Here is a 5589-nt window from a genome sequence, read left to right as displayed (position 1 = left end):
GGGGCAGGAGCCGCGCCCGGGCCGGCGGTGGCGCTGGGCCTCGGCCCGGGGGGCGGCGGACGAAGCGGGGCGCTTCTAAGCGGTGCCTTGTCGGTGGGCTCTGTGCCGGGTGGGAGCGGAGTCTCGCGGCCTCCGCCGTTCGCTCTAGCCGGGTTGCGGGGAAGACCCCGGTGTGCTTTGAGAAGTTTCTGTTAGAAATATTCTGAGGCTTGCTGGTTTCTTTCTCCAGCTTGCAAACACAGAGGAGTATATAGACGGTGCGTTGTCTGGACATCTGGGTGAAGTTTTGATAAGGTAATGAGGATATTTATGGCAAAGGCAGGGTTTCTGTAAATCTTGCTATTACTTGCATTAAAACTTGTATTACTGGGTGCTGCAGTTCTTGTCTAACTAACATGCTAAATATTAACGTAACGCTTATGTGAAGGCTGTGAGGGGAGTAAACATGAATTTGGAAATATTTGTGAAGCAGTATTAACAACCTCTTTTCCAGGTAACTAAATACCTTTTCCAGATTATTGTACATCTATTAATCTCTTGGCATTAGTAGAGTATATTAGTGGTTTCCTACTCAAAGCATTTTGCGTGCTTGGAAATTAAACTTGACCAGAACTGTTAACCTAAGAGTAAAAAATTTCTTGTACAGCATTGTCAACCAGTTACTGCTTTTATAAACTTGATGCTTTTGCAGTTGTTATGAACTCTGTGGAAAGCTGTACAAGGTCAACAGCAGCAATTTGTTATGCAGAATTTGTCTTTTGCAAGGCTACGCTCAAGTAGGGAAGTGCTTAAAGTAATCTATATAAAGGGGTGGAAAATTAAAACACTTATGGTTAAGGGAATTCTTTCTTTCTGTTTGCAGGTGCAATAACGTCTTGTACATCAGAGGTGTGGAAGAAGAGGAAGAAGATGGAGAAATGAGAGAATAGGTGTTTTGTATATCTGGAAATAAACCTTTTTCTTTTTTTTGTTTTTCTATAATTTTGTAGTTATGTATTCTTTTTCATTTTATTTTAATATGGGGAAGTTAACTCTTGGAAAGTCTTTTTAAGTCTTAAGACTAATCTTTATTGGTGTCTAAAAAACTAATGTTGGAGGAATAGGCAATTAGTTCAATTTAAAACTGAAAATATTAGAATGAAAAGTGAATATTTAAAACCAAAAAAACCCAACCACCCACAACTTTTAAGTATTACCAATGTCAACAAATGTTGTAACTGTCAAGGGAAATACCTGAATTTAAGTGATTCATTGAATAAATTAAATCTTCAAAGTTGTGTATGCCAAAAGAAAATAGATGGTTCATCCATGTATCAGCTCAGTTTAGCGTCAGTGTCAGTACTCTGCCATTAGGTAGTTATGCTGAATGCAGACTAGTGTATAACAGAAATTGAAGAAGTTTTCATCACCTGTATGTGACTCATGTGTTACTCGAAGCTGTGCTGCCGAGTAGATTGACGGAGCTGCAGGAATAGCCTTTTCTCTCCATAATGATAATATGGGGTGTGGAATGAGCAACAGAAAAACTTTTAAAATATCAGCAGACAGCTGATGATTTGGTAATGATCCCTTCAGCTCTGAAGTGGTGAATTAAAGAGGATGCAGCTATAATGCTTTGTAGCCTTATTTCAGTAGAAACTATGTTTCACCTCTGTGAAAATCTGTATTTACACGAACCTCATTCTTAGCTGTCTTTTCCACTTTAACAGCTGAAGACCGAACAAAATACCAGTTATTTTCCTATGTGAAATACAGGAAAATATGGCAGTCTACATGTTGTACAGCCTGTATGTAGTTACTATTTAAATACACTTAATCTTTAAATCTGGTCATAATATTTGGAAATAGTTATGAAGACCTCACAGCAGGTGAGATGTGGAGATCTGTTATACCCCAGTGTCTGCTACTTTGAGTCATGAAGCTTGAAGTGTGGCTGTACAGTTGTTATTAAGAAATGACAAATCTGCATTGACTTTGTAGACAATATCCACACAAACAAAAGCCTCCTGGCAGCTATGCTGCACAATACATACACTGCACAGTATGAGTGTACTTTCCCAGTCTCTGTCATAAAGTCTTTGTTACCAGGCATGTGGAATGTTAAGTTCTGGCAGGAGCACAACAACCATGTTTTTTGATGTTTACTCTTAAACTTTGAGGTTAACAATGTCCTTTACCTATCAGCATTTCTTAATGAAGGGCCATTGCTTTGTCAGTGCTGCCAGGCTGAGACTCCCTGTTGGAGGCTCTGATGGAGCTATGAGTTGCTACTTATAAGAGGTGGTTTGGAGGGGCAACCTGCAGACCAGAACCCAGACAGCTAGAGGTATGCTTCATGAACCTAAGTTAAAACCAATGTGTTACTTTGACCCTTTTCTCATTAGTGGTCATACCATAATGCTGCTGTCAAATACAGAAGTATTACCCCTGTTTTACACATGGTGAAAATAGAATTCTTTTATCCCTCTTTGATCTCAATTGTGGAGCTTCACAACAGATAAAAATCCTTTGGTCTTCTGCTGGGCATACCTTAGACATGGTCATAGGTTGGAAAAGGGAGAGGGAAGGACCCTGTTCTGCTCTTTGCAGACTCCAGCCCCTTCCCTGACCGGATTCCTACAGGTACATTGCACTGAAGCTGATGGTACGGGAAGAGGTTTTCTGGAAGCCTTCAACATGCACCAGGTTGTGTCATGTGCTTACTTGGTTTGTGTAAGAAGAGGAGCTATGTGATGGTGAGCTAATTAGGGAATAAAACCAACAACATATGGCCAGCTTCCCAACTTAGGTTTAAACACCACAGAGCACTGGGTATGATCTTTGAGTAAACCACTTGAAGCAGAGGGTGATGGGGGTGCTGCCACTGGCATCCCAGAGGCACCATGGGTTGCTCAGCACCAGCCCCATCTCTGCATCATCACCAGTAGCAGTTCAGTGCAAGGGTGTTTGAAATCAGGTATTGCCATGAAGGCAATATGAGCTCAATCTCAAACCTCAGCATGTTCACAAATGAGTTTATCTTTCAGATTTAACACTGTTGTCACCTATAGAAAACCATCAGTGGTTTGAGCTGTTTAAAATGAAAATCTTAAGAGACAAGTCAGTCATGAGTGCAGTTCCACAAAAACTCAGCTAGTGCTGGTTATTTACCAGTAAGTGGTAAATAACCATAAAAGGAAGAAATTCTTTACTACGAACATGGTGAGACACTGGACCAGGTTGCCCAGAAGCTATGGATGCCCCTCCCTGGAAGTGTTCAAGGCCAGGTTGGATGGGGCTTTGAGCAACCTGGTCTAGTGGAAGGTGTCCCTGCTCATGGCAGGGGGGTTGGAACGAGGTGATCTTTGAAGGTCCCTTCCAAACCATTCTGTGATTTATTGTATGATTCTATGAAATGACCCCACAGAAGTCCCTGCATGCAGATCTCGTCTCTCTCTTCCTGGCCACCAAATGTGATAGAACCCTGCAAGTGCTCTGGCTTTCATTTGTTTTCATACTAAAATTAGAGGTTTCTTTAGTAGCAGACTATAGATGCTGTAGTGTACAGACAGGAAGAAAAATTACAGTTTAGCACAAATTCTATCAGTCCTTGAAGGTACATACCGTTGCAAATATTTTTTTTCACCATCCCCTGAAGGACAAACTGTGGAAAGAAAAATCTGTGCAGACTGCTGTGTTTTTAAAAGGCTCAGTAAAATCAGTTACTTTCTGTGGGGGGACAGTGTTTGAACAAAGACCTTGGCCTTAAAACCTAGATGAAAAAAGTCAAAATTCTGTGAGAATCTAGGCAAAGATCAATAATACGCAAGGAAAGACAAGTGGACTTTCATCTTGCAAAAGCAAAAGCCCAGTCAGAACTAGGAAAACAAATATATTCTCTTCCTGTAATATCTCCTTTCAAAGACTGAGATCACTTACTTTATAGAGCCTTGAGTTTTCATTCTTAATGAAAATGCGCTCCTTTCATGTAGCTTCAAATTCTTTTGGGATTTTTTTGTTATGCATCTACAGGGGGTTTTTTGATAGATACATTCATTAGACTTCAAACTCAGATGTTTTTATTTTTGCATAGCATTAGGGATCAAACACACTGACTAAATAATATCTTGGTGTATAACTTCATAACTAATCTTAGTTCTTATGCCCACACACTGCAAAGATGGATGCATGTGTTTATCTTTGCTACCATGAAGTGTTCCTTTCATTTCAATGGGAGAAACCATGAAGGTATAGTTAGATAAAGACTTACACATGTGCTTAATTCAGATTTTGGTCCTAAATGGTGTGAAAAGAATTGCAATACAGATGAGGTAAGGTACTCTGAGTATATCAGTGTAACTGGAGCTGGTCCTTAGTTGGTATGGAGTAAGCCCCATGAATATAAACAGATGTTTCCTTTCTTCTGAAGCAAGTCCAAAAGGCATAAGACTTGCAACCATTCACTTAGATATCTATTAAAGATACAAATAAAAGGGCTCATGATTTTACTTTTGAAATGTAAGGTATATAAAGTAACTAAAAATTTAAATGCTTTCATGTGTTAAATTTTTCAAATTGTTTGTAGGATAAAAGAAATCAGAGACAAAGTGGTAGGGCACTCCATCAGCAAAAGATTATACCCTGCAAAACTACTTACTAAATATGGTAAGTTACGTAGTCAAGAACAGCCTAGAAAGACTTACAGCAAGACAGGAAACATGACACATAGTTTTGAGTGTATTTTTTTGTGTTACTCATTTGAGTATAGGTTGTTTGCTATTTATTTTTTACTTTGAAACGTTCCCATTTCTAGGAGTAGCCAAAAAAAGAGTACACAACCTAGCTAAGATGACCCTGAATTCTTATTGTTGCTAGGAGACAAAACGCTGTGAATTCTGTCTTATGCAGATCCTTGTCTGCAAAGAATTATGAGCTTTGGCCATAAGGCCGGATGTTGGCATGATACCAGTTCCTTTGTCTGGATGTGTCCATATCCTCACTCCCAACAGGACACAGGTGCACACAAACTCATTTTTCCCTTAGCTGCAGCTTTTGTGAAAAGGAAACCTAGGTGTAGAGGTTGGAAAGGTTTCACTATGATCAGAGAGAACCATTCCTGCTGAGTTAGGTCCCCTGGGGCAGATCAGTGTTTCCCCAAAAGGTTCCCCCATCAACAGGGGATTATGGACTTTGCCAAAGAAGTTATTAAAACAGAACGTAGGAACAGAGGGAGGATTTGGGAAGCTCACCTGAGCAAATGCAATGTTTCCATGGTTTGAGATGCAAAGTTCTTCTGAATAGGAAAAAGCGCAGAATTACTTCATTTCTACTTTTGCAAAACTATGCAAAAAATATTTGTTAATCTGATAATCTGATGTAAAACTCAATCTGATATGAGGAGAGCCAAGAGTACATACCAAATTTGCAATTTAGTCTGGGTCAGCTCCGCATTTCAAAGTCAGTTTCATCCATGTGATGCAATTTCTGTTTGATCCTCAGGGTCTAATAACCTCTGCTGCTTTCGTAAACAGGGAGTAGCATTCAGTAAGATCCACTAGCAATTAACTTAAAACAAGCATAATGTCTTCTTTCAGGGCATTTCATCATACT

The 5589-nt window shown here is 39.7% G+C and overlaps 1 long non-coding RNA gene across 1 annotated transcript; it reads left to right on the top strand.

The window, feature by feature from the left end:
* The first annotated feature begins 168 nt into the window (after positions 1 to 168).
* LOC113475935 lies at positions 169 to 2074 on the top strand. Its single transcript, XR_003397642.1, has 2 exons — positions 169 to 294; positions 863 to 2074. It is a non-coding gene; the product is annotated as an uncharacterized LOC113475935 (long non-coding RNA).
* Positions 2075 to 5589: the final 3515 nt, after the last annotated feature.

This window comes from Athene cunicularia, assembly GCF_003259725.1.
Source record: "Athene cunicularia isolate RWA chromosome 1 unlocalized genomic scaffold, athCun1 chr1_part2, whole genome shotgun sequence".
In the NCBI taxonomy this organism is placed as follows: Eukaryota; Metazoa; Chordata; class Aves; order Strigiformes; family Strigidae; genus Athene; species Athene cunicularia.
This window is presented reverse-complemented; position numbering and strand designations above follow the sequence as displayed.